The 18,241-nt window shown below is 43.1% G+C and overlaps 1 pseudogene; it reads left to right on the top strand.

Annotated features, from left to right (window-relative positions):
- The first annotated feature begins 3,191 nt into the window (after window positions 1-3,191).
- LOC100353040 (EKC/KEOPS complex subunit TPRKB pseudogene) lies at window positions 3,192-3,714 on the top strand (annotated as a pseudogene).
- The last annotated feature ends 14,527 nt before the right edge of the window (window positions 3,715-18,241 follow it).

Raw genomic sequence — 18,241 nt, forward strand, 5'->3', positions numbered from 1 at the left:
TCTAAAAAAGTTCCCCTGGATAGAGTTGTAAGGCCAGGTGTGAGGCAGTGGCTGTGATTAATTTCTGGAAAATAGGGACTGGGTTTGCACATTTGAGACAAAGGGCTCCTGTGTAACCTTGACCCTGTATAGTGAATAATTATGGTTTTACTTTATCCTTCATGTTGATTTTTTGAAGTAAATTTTGCATTTGACCTTTCCTGAGAAATGAAAAGGAAAACTGTAGTTACTGATAACTATATAGGTACCATTATAAATGCAAATTAACTAAGGGATCAATTGAGCCATACTAAAATGGATTTAAATCTTTTTCTTCAGGGGCCAGTGCTGTGGTGCAGTGGATTAATCCTCTGCTTGAAGCACTGGCATCCCATATTGGTGTTGGTTCTAATCCCAGCTGTTCCTGTTCTGATCCAGCTCTCTGCTATGGCCTGGGAAAGCAGTAGAAGATGGCCCATGTGCTTGGGTCCTTGCAACCATTTGGGAGACCTGGAAGAAGCTCCTGGCTCCTGGCATTGGATAGGCCCAGCTCTGGCTGTTGCAGCTATTTGGGGAGTGAACCAGTGGATGTAAGACCTTTCTCTGTCTCTCTCTCTCACTGTAACTCTACCTCTCAAATAAATACATAAAATATTTTTAGAAAAATATTTTTCTTCCCTCCTCAGTTTACCAGATCCTCTGGTTACTAGGTAGTTGAAACTGGATTTACAGAGTTATTATATTTATTTTTTGTTGTGATTGCTAAATATGTTGTTATAGGAGCTATTAACAAATCAGGAAGATTGAAAAGCATTTAGAAAAGAGAATTTCAGTGATCTGAAGAAGTTTGGAAAGAAGTAAAAGCACAAGAAAATATATGCCTTGTAATTTATGAAATATGGTATTTTTGGTATAACTTTAAAAAAATTTATTAATCTATTTAAAAGTCAGAGCTAGAGGGAGGGAAGGAGGAGGAGAGGGAGAGAGAGAGGAGGGAGGGAGGGAAGGAGGGAGGGAGGAAGGGAGGAAGGGAAAGAGAGAGAGAAACTTGTGTCTTCTGGTGTGTTCCCCAGATAACTGCATTGGCCAATGCTGAGCCAGGCTGAAGCCAAGAACCAGGAGTTCCATCTGGTTCTCCCACATGGGTGCAGGGGTTCTAGTACTTGGGGCATCTTCTGCTGCTTTTCCCAGGCTGTCTACAGAGCGAGATTGGAAGTGGAACAGCTGGGACTTGAACTGGTCTCTATATGGGATGCTGGCATTACAAGCAGTGGCTTTATCCACTACATCACAATGGTGGCCCCATTCATGTAATTTTTTTATACCATACTTGTGATGATAACTTGTGGTCCACAATCTTGTGAATTTTTAAATTTTTCAGTAGAAATAAATTTTCTTTTCTTAAATATGCTGATGATCTTTTCTCCAGGACTAAATAGATGGGGGATGTGACATCCCTTCATTTATATCCACATGATTTATGCTGGAAGGTGGAATGCATGGCAGATATCAGTAGAAACCTTCACTGTACTTCAGTACTTCAGTAGTACTCTCTCCAGGCAATGGCCAAACTGCAGCACAAAGGACTGTGAAAAACACTCAAGTTTCCAACAAAATGGAGGAATCTGGAACACATCATGCTGAGTGAAGTAAGCCAGTCCCAAAGGGACAAATACCATATGTTCTCCCTGATCGGTGACAACTGACTGAACACCAAAAAGGAAACCTCCTGAAGTGAAATGGACACTATGAGAAATGGTGACTTGATCAGCATAGCCCTGACTGTTAATGAACAACTTAACACATTATCCCTCTTAGTAGTTTTTTTTGTCTGTTCTACTTAATATGACTGGTTTAATTCTGTAATTATCACACAGTTATTCTTAAGTGTTGAAAATTAACTGAAATGTGATCCCTGTTAAACATAAGAGTGGGAATAAGAGAGGGAAGAGATGTATAATTTGGGACATGCTCAAGCTGACTTGCCCCAAATGGTAGAGTTAGAAACATACCAGGGGATTCCAATTCAATCCCATCGAGGTGGCATGTACCAATGCCATCTCACTATTCCAAGTGATTAATTTCAGTTCACAATTGATCATAATGAAAGGACTAAGAGTCAAAGGGAGCACATAAACAAGTCTAGTACCTGCTAACACTAACCAATAGAATAAATAAAGGGGAGAGTGATCCAACATGGGAAGTGAGATACTCAGCAGACTCATAGAATGGCAGATGTCCTAAATAGCACTCTGGCCTCAGAATCAGCCCTAAAGGCATTCAGATCTGGCTGAAGAGCCCATGAGAGTATTTTAGGCATGGAAAGCCAAGACACTCTGGCAAAAGATCTCTGTGAGTGAGATCCCGGTGGAAAGAACAGGTCTTCAAAGAAGGAGGTACCTTTCTCTGAAGGGAGGAGAGAACCTCCACTTTGACTATGAGCTTGTCTAAACAAGATAAGAGTCGGAGAACTCAGAGGGCTTCCATAGCCTTGGAAACTCATGACTGGAGCATAGGGAGATTACTGATGCCATAGACAGGAGTGTCAATTGGTAAAGTCAACAACAGGAGTCACTGTGCACTTACTCCTCATGTAGGATCTCTGTCCTTAATGTGCTGTGCATTGAGATTTAATGCTATAACGAGTACTCAAACAATATATTTCACTTTGTGTTTCTATGGGGGTGCAAACTGTTGAAATCTTTACTTAATGCATACTAAACTGATCTTCTGTAAAAAAAAAAAAAAAAAGAAATTATCAATTCCCAACTTGACTCTCACTGGGATTAAACATGACAATAGGTCTGATCTGATTTCATCATCATTTAAAAAAATCATCTATTATCTTTCACTTTATGTTTCTGTGTGGGAGCAAACTGTTGAAATCCTTACTTAATGTATACTAAGCTGATCTTCTGTAGATAAAGATAATTGAAAATGAATCTTGATGTGAATGGAAGGGGAGAGGGAGTGGGAAAGGGGAGGGTTGTGGGTGGGAGGGACGGTATTGGGGGGAAGCCATTGTAATCCATAAGTCGTACTTTGGAAATTCATATTCATTAAATAAAAGTTAAAAAAAAAACCCTCAAGTTTCTTTTCAGCAGTCACTGGATCCCTTTTTTCCAGTACAGATCCTTTTATGAAAATCATATCGAGTGGGAGTTCTTCGGGGACGGACCAGAGGGGACTGTGGAATCCTGCTTATCAGTGAAATGCAGTTAGTGCACCAGCTGGACTTGTTTCCCCAATGCAGGGTGACCCTTTTGTTGTTTAAAGACTTAAAAAATGCAGGAGACCTGAGGAAAAAGACCGTGGAAGGCACCACTGATGGTTCACTGAGAAATCCTACAGTGATTGCTGATCTGTTTCAGACACTTGTGGCAGCAAACAAGGCCATTCACTTCTACAGACTTGGAAAAATGAAGACAAGAATGCTGTTTACAGAAATTATTTTCAGTCTTTCCCCAAACCACAATATTTCAGAAGCTTTGAAAAATTTTGTGTCTCAGGAAATGATACTTCAATTCTAATTGTTTACGTTGAAGAGGGAGAAAAACAAACAGATCAACATCTAATAGTTCGAGTGGAAGGGCAGCAGGTTTCTCTGGAAAATCTCCCTGAAATAACAAATATTACAGAAGTCAAAAAGATACATAAACTGTCCTCACAAGAAGAAATATTGGGAGATTATTAGATGGTATTGCTTGTAGAATGCCAACAAAAGATGTTTTGTGAAATGTCAGAAATATCAACAAGTTTTCAGCATTAAAAAATATTGATTTTCCTTTTCTGATTATAAAATTAATATATATTAATTGCATAAAATTTTAAAATGCAGAATTGTGGTGGAATGAGAAGGCCATGCAAAGATGGCCACTGGCAAGCCAGTGTCATTTACTCAGGAATGGCTTAGGAACCCACCTGGCAATGGAGCCTGCTTGGCAACAGGCTGTGACTGGTTAGGGCATAAACTGATCCTTGACCTGATTGGCTGCCTCAGCTATATAAGCTGCTGTATCAACGGAAATAAACGAGTCTGTGGGCTGCTCGCTTCTGGCCCTCTTTCACCCAACTCCCGGTGTCTGTGTGGTGACTCCGTGCCTCTTGTCCCCACCGCGCTCCTCTTCTCAGAACAAATCCACAGCAACACAGAATGATATAAAAAGAAAATAAGGCCACTCCTATTCTTTCTTCTTCTTCTTTTTATTTTTTATTTTTTTGACAGGCAGAGTTAGACAGTGAGAGAGAGAGACAGAGAGAAGGGTCTTCCTTTTCCGTTGGTTCACCCTCCAAGTGGTCACTACGGCCAATGCGCTGTGGCCAGCGTGCTGTGCCAATCCGTAGCCAGGAGTCAGGTGCTTCCTCCTGCGGGTACAGGGCGCAAAGACCTGGGCCATCCTCCACTGCCTTCCCAGGCCACAGCAGAGAGCTGGACCAGAAGAGGAGCAACTGGGACAGAATCCGCCGCCCTGATCAGGACTAGAACCTGGAAAAGGAAGACCTTTCTCTCTGTCTCTCTCTCTCACTGTCCACTCTGCCTGTCAAAAAAAAAAAAAAAAAAAAAAAAAAAAAAAAAGGAAACAGAGTGAGAGGAAAGAGAGAGACGGAGAGAGAGAGAAGCTTGCCTTAGTCCATTTGGATTGCTATGACAAAAAACTGTAGCCTGGGTGGCTTAAACAACAGACATTTCTTACTTTTCTTTTCTTTTTAAAAAGATTTATTTATTTATTTGAAATTCAGAGTTACATGGAGAGAGGAGAGGCAGAGAGAGAGAGAGGTCTTCTATCTGCTGGTTTACTCCCAAATTAGCCGCAACAGCTGGAACTGTGTGGATCCGAAGCCAGGAGCCAGGAGCTTCTTCCGGGTCTCCCACGTGGGTGCAGGAGCCCAAAGACTTGGGACATCTTCTACTGCTTTCCCAGGCCATAGCAGAGAGCTGGATGGGAAGTGGAGCAGCCAGGACATGAACTGGTGCCCATATTAGATGCGTACACTGCAGGCGGCAGCTTTACCCATTATGCCATAGCGCTGACCCTAACAGACACTTATTTCTTATGTTTCTGGGGGTTCAAACATCCAAGAAAAAAGTGTAGGCAGATTGCTTCCTGGTGAAGGTACGCCTGACTTCAGATGGCCATCTTCTCTCTGTGTCCTCATAGGGTAGAGAGGAAGAGAAGAAGCTCTCTGGTTTCCTTTTTTTTTTTTTTTTTTTTTTGACAGGCAGAGTGGACAGTGAGAGAGAGAGAGAGAAAGGTCTTCCTTGCTTTTTCTATTGGTTCACCCCCCCACCCCCACCCCCAATGGCTGCTATGGCCGGTGTAATGCGCTGATCCGAAGCCAGGAGCCAGGTGCTTCTCTTGGTCTCCCCTGCTGGTGCAGGGCCCAAGCACTTGGGCCATCCTCCACTGCACTCCTGGGCCACAGCAGAGAGCTGGCCTGGAAGAGGAGCAACTGGGACAGACTCTGGCACCCCGACCAGGACTAGAACCCGGGGTGCCAGCACCACAGGCGGAGGATTAGCCTAGTGAGCCGCGGCGCCGGCCTCTGGTTTCCTTTTATAAGGGCACCCTACCTTCATAACCTAATTACCTCCCCTAATCGCCATTTCCAAATGATATTAAATTGGGGATTAGAGCTTCAACATATGAACCTGGGAGGAATACAATTCAGTCTACATAATGGCTGGGTAGTATGTGGTTACTATCTCCTGGACTCAGGGAAGTTGACAGCAATGAATTTAATGTTCACAGGAAATGATTTTAGTTACCTTTGTCAAAAAGCTTTCCTTGTATCTTTAAATTATAAAGAACTTTCAGTTGATATCTAATGTTCTATTCCATACATATCTAAATTTGAAGATTAAAACATTTATTTAAAATTTATTTATTTGAAAGGCAGAAATGGAGGAGAGAGTGAGAGGGAGAGGGAAAGGGAGAGGGTGTTTTGGGCTGGGCCAGGCTGAACTCATGAGTTAGGAACTCCATCTGGATCTAGCACATAGGTAGCAGGGACCCAAGTAGTTGAACCATCACTTAATTCTTTTCAGGGTTGGTATTAGCAGGAGCTGGATAGGGAAGCAAAGCCTGGACTTGACTCTAGGCACTCCAGCATGGGTTGTGGGCACCCTGAGTGGTGGTTAACCTGCTGTGAACACCCTGCCACCCAGACATAACTTTTTAAATTGAAAGATATTTTCTTTTTGTAGAAATGGCTATTCATAAATATACAGTATTATATTCTTTTTTTCTCCAATTTTCTTTAAGTTGTAAAAGTTTGATGTACAGATTTAGGAACATAGTGATTTAAAAGATTTATTTATTTGAAATCAGAGTTATAGAATGAGAAGGAGAGGCAGAGAGAGAAAGTGAAAGAGAGAGAGAGAGAGAGAGATCTTCTATCAGTTGATTCACTTCCCAAATGTCTGCAATGGCCAGGGTTGGGCCAGGATGAAGGCAGGAGCCAGAAGCTTCACCTGGGTCTCGCAGGTGGATGGCAGGAACCGAGACACTTGGACCATCTTCTGCAACTTTTCCCAGGCTGTTAGCAGGGAGCTGGATCAGATGTGGAACAGCACTATGATCCTAGAATCAGCCCTTAAGGCATTCTGATCTGGCTGAAAAGCCCATGAGAGCATTTCAGGCATGGAAAGCAAGACATTGTGGCAAAAATTGTCCTACATGAAGGATCTCTGTGAATGAGACCCCAGTGGAAAGAAGTCGACATCAAAGAAGGATGTGCTTTTCTCTGAAGGCAGGAGAGAACTTCCACTTTGCTCATGGCCTTGTCTAATGAGATTGTGGATTCAAAAGGCTTCCATAGCCTAGGTAGCTCATATCAAGAGCCTCAGGTGATCACTGACATCATTCATAAGAGTTTAATTGTTAAATTAACAACAGGAGTCACTAACCTCCCATGCAGGACCTCTGTCCTCAAAGAGTTGTATTATGATAATTAACAGTAAAACTTGTTTCTCAAAGATTTATTTCATTTTAATGTATTACTGGATGATATGTTTATGTCTCATAAGTTTTAATTATGCCTAAGTGTCCAACTCCATTGCTTGTTTTCTTAGGTGTTTCCTTAATGATAAAACTCATTCTCAAGGACTTACTTTCTTTTTAATTTTTTTTTTTTTTTTGACAGGCAGAGTGGACAGTGAGAGAGAGAGACAGAGAGAAAGGTCTTCCTTTGCCGTTGGTTCACCCTCCAATGGCTGCCGCGGCCGGTGCGCTGCGGCTGGCGCACCGCGCTGATCCGATGGCAGGAGCCAGGAGCCAGGTGCTTTTCCTGGTCTCCCATGCGGGTGCAGGGCCCAAGCACCTGGGCCATCCTCCACTGCACTCCCTGGCCACAGCAGAGAGCTGGCCTGGAAGAGGGGCAACTGGGACAGAATCCGGCGCCCCAACTGGGACTAGAACCTGGTGTGCCGGCGCCGCTAGGCGGAGGATTAGCCTAGTGAGCCGCGGCGCCGGCTGACTTACTTTCTTTTAATATGTTAAGTGGAGGATGTTCTTACGTTTCATAAGTTCAAGTTATATCTAAGTGATCACAAAAGATGTATCATTCTTGAGTGCTTCTTTAAAGTTAATTAAGTCCTAAAAGAAAAAAAGAAGAGAAATTATTTTCAAGTTGCAATGATTTTGAACAGCCCTTGTCTAGACTGTTGAGGAACAGTTCTTTTTCTCTTTTCTGTGCAAATTTTTGAACTCTTTACTTAGTATAGAGTTGGCTTTCTATGCATGAAGTTAATGCGACTGGGAATGAGAAAGGGATGAGGAGGAGGGGTAGGAGTGTGGGTGGGTGGGTGCGTATTCCTAAAATTGTACTTATGAAATGTATGAAATTTGTATTCCTTAAATAAAATGTTTCTTTGGGGAAAAAACTAATCTAAAATTTTAAATTAAAAAAATTCTCCCTATCCCTACCTCCACCCTAAGAAAAGCACAATAATGGGAATACTGTGACTATGAAGGGATATTTCTAGGACTCTGTAAAGACCCAATCCATTAATCCATAAGTCCATACATACAGCACATATAAATCAAATTGTTATCCTGTGCCAAGCATCAGCTTAACATCTGGAGATTTAGACTTGAATGGAATGGGCATGATCTGGAGCTTATTAGTAACTTAGGAGGTCAAAGGTAGTCAACCACCCACAGAACTGTTCCTTGCAGAAACCAAACAAAAAGAAGAGAAAATCAGCAGACTAGGAAGTCATCCCACCTCAATGTCTGAACAATGCTCCTAATATTTGAAGCTCTTAAATATATCCAGTTCTGGGGCCGGCATTGTGGTGTAGTAGGGTAAACTTCTGCCTGTGGCACCAGCATCCTATATGAGCACCGGCTGCTCCTCTTCTGATCCAGCTCTCTGTTTATGACTTGGGAAGCCAGTAGAAGATTGCCCAAGTGCTTGGGCCCCTGACCTTGTGTGGGAGACTGGGAAGATGCTCCTGGATCCTGGCTTCAGATCAGCTCAGCTCTAGCCATTAAGGCCATTTGGGGAGTGAACCAGCAGATGCAAGACTGATATTCTCTCCCTCTCCCTCTCCCTCTCTCTCTCTTTCTCTCTCTCTCTCCCCCCTTCTGCCTCTCTCTAACTCTCTGACAGCCTTATGAACATGTAATTAGCAGGGAAGTGGTTAGAAGGAAGAGGAATAGACAATCTAAAAAAAAAAAAAACTTTGGGGTGACAACCAGTACATTGAAGGCTTAGATGGTCAATCTAATTAAATTCCCCCTACAATACATGAAGCAAGTTCTACTACCATTTTTTGTCACCCAGTTTGTTAATGACTTAGAGCAGTGAACTTACTATTGCAAAGTCATAACAACCTTTAAGTGGCAGAACTAAGGAGAAATCTCTAGAAGAGAACTTCTGAAATATACATAAAGTCACTGAGGGATCTTGTTAAAATTCAGATAATGATCCTGTATGTCTGGAAGAAGACTAAGATTCTGCATATCTAATGAGCTTCCAGGTGATTTTGCGGCTGGTTCCACTGAATACACTTAGAATAACAAGGCTCTAGAAGGATGTAACAGCTAAGTGTATCTGATACTTCAGTGCTTACTAGATATTTCTTGAATTGTTCAACAATAGGAGAGATAAAGAGGGAGAAGGAAAAAGATTAAAAAGCTCTGTTATTGATCTCATTGAAAACAAACAAGTCCTAATTACTATACTTTTTATTCACAAGGAGATTGCAAAATTGAAGTCATTCATGGGGTAGCTAGATGTTTTGCACAAGATGCTTCATTATTACAGAGGACAACACAATGTTAGAAAGTCAAGAGCAACCATCACCACACGGGGAATGCCTTGTCTACTTAGTTGGGCATAATTTCAGCAAGACTCCATTCCTTCTCCATATTTTTTTTCACTGACATAGCTGATAAGAATGTGTTGATTTAAGGGGCTTCCATAGCCTAGACAGCTCATAGCAAGAGTCTCGGGTGATTGCTGACGTCATAAATAAGAGTGCCAATTGTTAAATCAACAACGGGAGTCACTGGGTTCATGCTCCCCACGCAGGATCTCTGTCCTTAATATGTTTAACTATGAAACTCAAAAACAACACTACTAGTCGAACAATACACTATACCTGGTTCGGTTGTGTGAGTGCAACCTGTTGAAATCCCTGCTTAGTATATACTAAATTGATCTTCGGTATATGAAGATAATTGAAAATGAAACGTGATGAAGGGCGGGATGGGAGAGGAAGTGGGTGAGGGGAGGGCCACGGGAGGGAGAGAGTTCGGGGGGAAGCCACAACAATACAAAAGATGCATTTTATATTCTACTTAAAACTATTGGTTGAACTCTGTAATTAATACACAATTACTCTTAGGTGTTTAATCAATGCTATAACTAGTACTCAAATAGTATTTTACACTTTGTGTTTCTGTGTGGGAGCAAAATGTGGAAATCTTTACTTAACATACGCTAAATTGATCTTCTGTATATAAAGATAATTGAAAATTAATCGTGATGTGAAGGGGAAGGGGAGAGGGAGTGGGAGAGGGGAGCGTTGTGGATGGGAGGGAAGACACGGCGGGGGGGGGGGGGGAGGAGGCTATTGTGGTCCATAAGCTGTACTTTGGAAATTTATGCTCATTAAATAAAAAAAAAAAAAAAAGAATGTGTTGATTTAATTAAATCCCTCACCTTCTAAACATTAAATGAAGCTACTGGACCTACAAAATTCTGTCAGGATGGGACTGGTACTGTGGTGTAGTGGATATAATCACCGCTTACAGTGCCGGCATTTCATATGGGTGCTGGTATGAGACCAGTTGTTCCACTTTTGATCCAGCTCCCTCCTAAGGTGTCCCAGAAAGCAGAGAAGGATAGTGCAAGTTCTTGGGCCCCTGTCCCCATTTGGGAGATCCAGAAAAAGCTCCCAACTCCTGGCTTTGGCCTTGGCCCAACCCAGCCATTGCTGTCATTTGGGAAGTGAACCAGTGGATGAAAGATCTGTCTCTCTCTCTCTCTTTCCCATCTGTCTCTTCCTATCCCTGTGTAACTCTGACATTCAAATGAATAAATAAATCTTTTTTTAAAAAATCATTTCAGGAAGAGAAGATCCACTGGAAAACAAAGTCTACAGCAAACACTGGCTAAAACTCCTACTAAGAGTCTGTGAGGCCGGCACTGTAGCTCAATAGGCTAATCCTCCGCCTGCGGTGCCGGCACACCGGGTTCTAGTCCCAGTCGGGGCGCGGAATTCTGTCCCGGTTGCCCCTCTTCCTGTCCAACTCTCTCTTATGGCCCAGGAGTGCAGTGGAGGATGGCCCAAGTGCTTGGGCCCTGCACCTGCATGGGCGACCAGAAGAAGCACCTGGCTTCTGGCTCCAGATCAGAGCTATGCGCCGGCTGCAGTATGCCAGCCGCAGCGGCCATTGGAGGGTGAACCAATGGAAAAAGGAAGACCTTTCTCTCTGTCTCTCTCTCTCACTGTCCACTCTGCCTGTCAAAAAAAAAAATTAAAAAAAAAAGTCTGTGAGGGGGCTGGCCCTGTGGTGTAGCGGGTTAATGCTCTGGCATGAAGCGCCAGCATCCCATATGGGCGCCAGTTTGAGACATCCACTTCCCATCCGGTTCTGTGCTATGGCCTGGGAAAGCAGTAGAAGATGGCTCAAGTCCTTGGACCCCTTCACCCATGTGGGAGACTTGGAAGAAGCTCCTGGCTCCTGGCTTTGGAACGGCGCAGCTTCGGCCATTGTGACCAATTGGGGAGTGAACTATCGGATGAAAGACCTCTCTCTCTTTCTCTCTCTCTCTCGCCTCTCCTCCCCTCTTCTCTCCTCTCCTCTCTTCTCCCACTCATCTCTCTGTGTAACTCTGAATTTCAAATAAATAAATAAATCTTTAAAAAAAAAAAAAGAGTCTGTGAGGAGGGCAGGCACTGTGGTGCAGTGGGTAAAGCTGCCAACTGCAGTGCCAGCATCCCATATGGGCTCTGGTTCGAGTCCCGGCTGTTCCACTTCCAATCCAGCTCTCTGCTATGGCCTGGGAAAGCAATAGAAGATGGCCCAAGTCCTTGGGCCCCTGTTCCCATGTGGGAGACCCAGAAAAAGCTCCTGGCTCCTGGCTTTGGACCAGTGCAACTCCAGCCGTTGCAGCCAATTGGGGACTGAACCAGCAGATGGAAAACCGACTTCTCTCTCTCTCTCTCTCTCTCTCTCTCTGTATGTGTGTAACTGTAATGTTCAAGTAAATAAATAAATATTTTTTTAAAAATAGAGCCTGTGAGGGGCCAGCATTTGGAGCAAGGTTTAAGAGGCTGCTTGAAATGCCTGCATCCCATATTGGAGTGCCCGGATTAGAATTCTGGCTATGCTTGATTCCAGCTTCCTGACAAGCGCTTTCTGGAGGCAGCAGGTGATGGCTCAAGTACTTGGGTCCCAGCCGCCCACATGGGAGACTCAGATTGAGCATCAGTATCCTGTCTTCAGCTTGGTCTAAAGCCCCAGATGTTGCAGGCATTTGCAGAGTAAACCAGGGAGTGAAAAATCTATTTGTCACTGTATCTCTCTCCATCTCCCTACCTTTCAAATAAAAGAAAAATGAATAAATAATTAAAACTTGAAGAAAAAAATCTAAAATCTATGGGGCTGGCATCTGGCATAGTGAGTAAAAGCTACCACCTGCAATCCCAACATCCAATATGGGCACAGATCTGTGTTCCAGTGGTTGCTCCACTTCCAATCCAGCTCCCTGATAATAGTCTGGGAAAGCAGCGAAAGATGGCCCAAGTGCTTGGGCCTCTGCCATCCACATCAGAGACCATGAAGAAGCTCCTGGCAGTCATCTAGGGAGTGAACCAATGGATGGAAGATCTCTCTCTGTCTCTCTGTAACTCTGACTTTCTAATACATAAGTAAACCTTTTAAAAAAGATATGTGAGTTGAAAACTACACAGAAAAGTAAGTCACTGATGTAGCAACTACACATTAGTGTTTCAGAGTACAAACTAAGTGCAAGTTAGTATACAACAGCTTTCAGAACAAGGCCAGTTTTGAGAGATGATCTTGAATATTCCCATCAATAATTATAACTTAAAAAAAAAAGCTTTACTGGGGCTGGCTCTGTGGCACAGTGGGTTAAAGTCCCAGCCTGTAATGCCACCTGGGAGACCCGGAAGAAGCTCCTGACTCCTGGCTTCAGATTGGTCCAGCTCTGGCCATCATGGCCATCTGAGGAGTAAACTAGTGGATGAAAGACCTTTCTGTGTCTCTACCACTCTCTGTAACTTTCTGTCTTTCAAATAAATAAAATAAACTTTAAAAAAAACTTTACTAAGATATAATTGACATATCATAAACTGCATATCACATAGTTAAAATATTCAATTTTATAAGTTTTGGTAACTGTATATGCTCATGAAATCATTACCAAAATCAAGAAAATGAACTTACACATCACCTCCTGAATCGTTTCATCACAACCTGATGTAATCCTGCCTATTTTCATCTCCAGGAAACCATTAATCTACTTTTCTTTAAAGATTTATGTATTTTTTGAAAGACTTACAATGAGAGAGAGAGGTCTGCCATCCACTGGTTCACTCTCCAAGTGGCCATAATGGCCAGGGCTGGTCCAGGCTGCAGCCAGGAGCCCGGAGCTTCATCAGGGTCTCCCACATGAGTGGCAGGGGCCCAAACACTTGAGCCATCTTCTGCTGCTTTCCCAAGCCATTAGCAGGGACCTCAATCATACGTGGAGCAGCCAGGAAACCAACTGGAGCTCGCATGGCATGCTGGTATGGCAGGTGGCAGCTTAACCTGCTGAGCCACAAAGCTTACAAAGCCCCTTCCCCCCCTTTTTTTTTTTTCTTTAAAAAGAGGAAGTGAAAATAACCAGACCAAGTTGGTGATGTGAGCCCCCAGAGGCTCCAGCACAGGCTCCAGGCAGAGGGACTGCAGCTTTGGGAGAGCTCGCTAAAGTTTTGTTTGGCAGCATTTCAATGAATCTATCTTCACGCCAGCACCTGCCTCCTTCCTGCCCACAGAAGGCTCACCCACCTCCCTCCCTGCACACCCTCCATGCTGCTCCCTCTAGAAAAAAAGTCAGCAGAGCACAAGGGGCCTTGGCTGCCTGGTGTATACGTGGATATCCCACCCAGCTGGTGGTCTGTATCAGTTCTTGATCCAGATCATTTGATTTTGTTCTCCTAATTCTTCACCGTTTTTTTCCTACTATTTTGTATGCCTGCTAAAATTGTGAATTTCACCTTGGTGAGTCTTGGGTAGTTTTGTGTTTCTATAAATATACTTCAGCTTTGTTCTCACTTAATCTTAGCAGAAAGGCCAAGAAGCAATTGAGCTTTGCTCTCAAGTAATTTAGAAATGGTTGAATCTTTTTGGTCTTCCCTTTAATCTTTATTAGGAATAACCAGAGTGTGATTAGTCCAGGACTAATTATTCCTCACCACCAAGGCAAGAGCCTTCTCTGTATTGTCGCCAGTGTTCCACGAATTGTGAACTTCCCTGGGCTGGTTGCTGGGGATGGCACTTTTTCTGGCCCTGTGTGAATGTTTTATGTTCCCTCTGATCCTTTCAGCTGTCCTATCTTCAATTTTAAATCATTTCTTCACATGTGTGTGCTGACCTTTGTTCTCCTGAATACACAAGAGAAACCATCTACAGCTTTCCATAGTTCTCACTGAGCAATTCCCAACTCTGGTCTGCAAACTCCAACTGCCCCAGTATCCCCAAACTCTTGCCTGTGTCCTCAACAGGGAGGCTCTGCCAGCCTCTATCTGGGTTCCCTTCCCTTACCCACAAGCTGAAATCTCTCTCAAGTCAGCACGCTGGGTCAAAAACTCTACTCATTTTATTCAAGATTAGAATCCTTCATTTCTTGATATCTCAAAAACTGGTTTGAAGGGTCCAGCACTATGGAGTAGAGGGCTAAACCTTCACCTGAGGTTTCAGCACCCCATATGGATGTGGTTCAAATCCTGGCTGCTCCACTTCCAATCCAGCTCCCTGCTAATGTACCTGGAAAAGCAGCAAAAGATGGCCCAAGTCCCTGGCCCCTGCGTCCATGTGGGAGACCCGAAGAAGCCCCTGGCTCCCAACTTCAGCCTTGCCCAGCCCTGGCCATTGCAGCCATTTGGGGAGTGAACTAGCAGATGGAATATTTCTCTCTCTCTCTCTCTCTCTCTCTCTCTCTGTGTGTGTGTGTATCTCTGCCTTTCATATAAATAAATTTTTAAAAAGTGGTTCGATATGTTTTGTGTACTTTATAGTTTTTTTGTTGCTTTGTTTTTCAAAGAGGAGAGTAAATCTGATTCTTCTTACTCTGTCTAGACAGTAGCAGAAGTGCATACTTATGTGTTAATTTGTGCTATAGTTTAGGTTTTTGAGTTCATAGACTTAAGTACCAGATTAACTCCACCCTTTTCTTAAGTGTCTGAGTGTTAATTCTGTAGGAACTTTTCTCTAAGTTTTTAAAATTTAATTTGTTTTTATGTATTTGAAAGGCAAAGAAACAGAAAGACAGAGAGAGAAACAGAAAGAAAGAGATCTTCCATCTGCTGGTTCATGCCCACAACTACCCGCAAGAGCTAGACTAACTACCCAAGGTAGTAACATGCCACAACTACCCACAATGCCAGACCAAACTCAGGAGTCATCAGGAGTCATCAGGAGTCGGGAACTCAATCCAGGTCTCCCAAATGGGTGTCAGGGACCCAAGTACTTGAGCAATCAGATGCTTCCTCCCATTGTGCACATTAGCAGGAAGTTGGAATTGGAAGCAATCTGATGTGGGGTGTGGGTATCCCAAGCAGCTTCTTAACTGCTGTGCCAAATGCCCACCTCAATCTCTAAGCATTTAGTGGTTAAAATTTTTCAAAGTCTTCTCTTTGTTTCTCCAGCCATGGGGCTATGGTGTGGCCTAAGCTGTTTCCCCCAACCCCCCTCCTTCCGAAAAAAAAAAAAAAATCATATGTACCTCTCAAGCTATCTGGAGATAGAGTCTTTAAAGAACTAATTAGGTTGAAATTATGTCATTAAAGTGGATATTAATCCAATATGACTGGTGCTTTTATAAGAAAAGAATATCATTAAGCTCACCCTGTTTTCACAGTGCTGGATGTCAGTCTATTTCTTTGTGGTTTGTCTTCACATACAGATGCACAACACTGTTTTCTTCACCTCTCTCCTTTTTTTTATAATTTCTTTTGACAGGCAGAGTTAGACTAAGAGAGAGAGAGAGAGAGAGACAGAAAGAAAGGTCTTCCTTTCCGTTGGTTCACCCCCAGAATGGCCATTACGGCCAGCGCGCTGCGCCAATCCGAAGCCAGGGGCCAGGTGCTTCCTTCTGGTCTCCCATGCGGGTGCTTGGGCCATCCTTCACTGCCTTTCCCCGGCCACAGCAGAGAGCTGGACTGGAAGAGGAGCAACCAGGACAGAATCCGGCGCCCCAACTGGGACTAGAACCCGGGGTGCCAGAGCCGCAGGCAGAGGATTAGCCCAGTGAGCCGCGGCACTGGCCCTCACCTCTCTCCTTTAAACTGGAAATATATATATATATATATATATATATATATATATATGATTGTAAAAGCTGATCAAAGAATCTGAGTAGGGACTGGCACTGTAGCGCAGAAGGTTAAGCCTCTGCCTGCAGTACAGGCATCCCGTATGGGCACCAATTCAAGTCCCAGCTGCAGCTCCCTGCTAATAGCCTGGGAAAGCAGCAGAAGATGGCAAAAGTCCTTGGGCCCCTGCACCCACTTGGGAGACTCTGAAGGAGCGCCTCCCTCCTGGCTTCAGATCAGCCCAGCTCTGGTCACTGCGGCCATTTGGAAAGTGAACCAGTGAATGGAAGACCTCTCTCTCTCCCCTTCTTTGTAACTCTTCCTGTCAAATAAATAAATCCTCAAAAAAATCTGAGTAGGAATATTAACAAGATAGTAAACTCTAAATACTTATTGTCTGTTTTTGATGAGCATATGGCAATGTGGGGCTATTATACTAAATCAAGAAAATAAATTTACATCAGTGTAACTAAATTAAAAGAAATGAAAATAATCAGAAAATGACACTAAAATAGCAGTCTTATATCCTCAGGCTATGACTGATTACCTTCTGGTAATCACAAAGCTGATTATTATATCAGCTCCAAATATGATCATTTTCTGGATTGCTTAGGACCTAGAAATTAGAACCTAGTAGAATGTAAAAAATAGTAGCAATGACCATGTTGTTATTCAAACTGTGAATTAACAAAAGAGGAAAAAAATCTAGTTAGACATTTTTTTAATTTATCTATTTGATTTATCAATTTGAAAGATAGAGAGTTACTACTTTACTCGCCAAATGCCCACAATGTCCATGTCTGGACTAGGCCAAAACCAAAATTGGGGCACTCAATCCAGGTCTCCCACGCAGGTTGCAGGAACCAATTTACCTGAGCCATCATCACTGATTCATAGGGACTGAATTAGCAGGAAACTAGAATTAGGAGCCTGAGCAGTGGATACTAAAATGTGGGATGCTGACATGTTAAACGGAGTCTTAATCAGCATCATAACCTCTAGATTACATGCTTACCCCAAAATATTCTATTTGAATCTCAGAAACGCCTAACTTCTGACAGTGTCCAAACTGACCTAAAAGTGTCACTAAGTAGTCACTTGAGCTGTCCACATCCCATGTTGAAGTACCTGGTCAAGTGCCAGCTACTCTGATTCTGATTTGGCTAATGCATACCTTGGGAGGCAACAGGTGGCTGGTTGAGTACATGGGTTCCTGCCACCCACATGGGAAACTCAAATGGCATTCCAAGTTCCTGAACTGGGCTTGTCTCTGCCATGGCTGATGCAGGCTTTAAGGAAATGAACCAGCAGTTTCTATTCTCTCTCTCTCTCTCTCTCTCTCTATCTCTTTCTGCTCTCTCACATTCAAATTAAAAACAAAAAGGGGGTGGGGAAACTGGTGCTGTAGCATTTTGTGTAAAGACGCTGCCTGAGACACTGGCATCCCATATGGATACCATTCAAGTCCTGGCTGCTCCATTTCCAATCCAGTTCCCTGCTAATGGCCTGGGAAAAGCAGCAGAAGATGGCCCAAGTGCCTGGACCCTGCCACCTGTAGCAGAGACTCAAAAGAAGCTCCTGGCTTCTGGTTCCTGACTTTGTCCTGGCCCCATTCAGGCTGTTGTGACCATTTAGAGAGTGAACCAGAGGATAGAAGATCTCTCTCTCTCTCTGTCTCTGTCTCTCTCTTTCTCTGTAACGCCACCTTTCAAATAAATAAAATAAATCTTTTAAGGAAAAAAAGGAGTAAAAGTGACCACAAAGAAATAGACTGACATCCAGCACTGTGAAAACAGGGTGAGTTTAATGATATTCTTTTCTTATAAAAGCACCAGTCATATTGGATTAATATCCACTTTAATGACATAATTTCAACCTAATTAGTTCTTTAAAGACTCTATCTCCAGATAGCTTGGGAGGTACATATGACTTTTTTTTTTTTGCTTCTTAAAGTGTCAATTTCACTTCTACAGATTGCCTTTGAGATGCTCTATTAGTTTTCACAGATCAGGGAGAACATATGGTATTTGTTCATTTTAGACTGGCTTATTTCACTAAGTATGATGCTTTCCAGATTCACCCATTTTGTTGCAAATGACTGCATCTCATTTTTTTTTTTTAAATTTCTTTTTGGGTAAGTTCCCAGGCGTGGGATGGCTGGGTCTTATGGTAGGTCTATATTCAGATTTCTGAGGTATCTCCAGACTG

Source organism: Oryctolagus cuniculus, chromosome 4 (genome assembly GCF_964237555.1).
Source record: "Oryctolagus cuniculus chromosome 4, mOryCun1.1, whole genome shotgun sequence".
NCBI lineage: Eukaryota > Metazoa > Chordata > Mammalia > Lagomorpha > Leporidae > Oryctolagus > Oryctolagus cuniculus.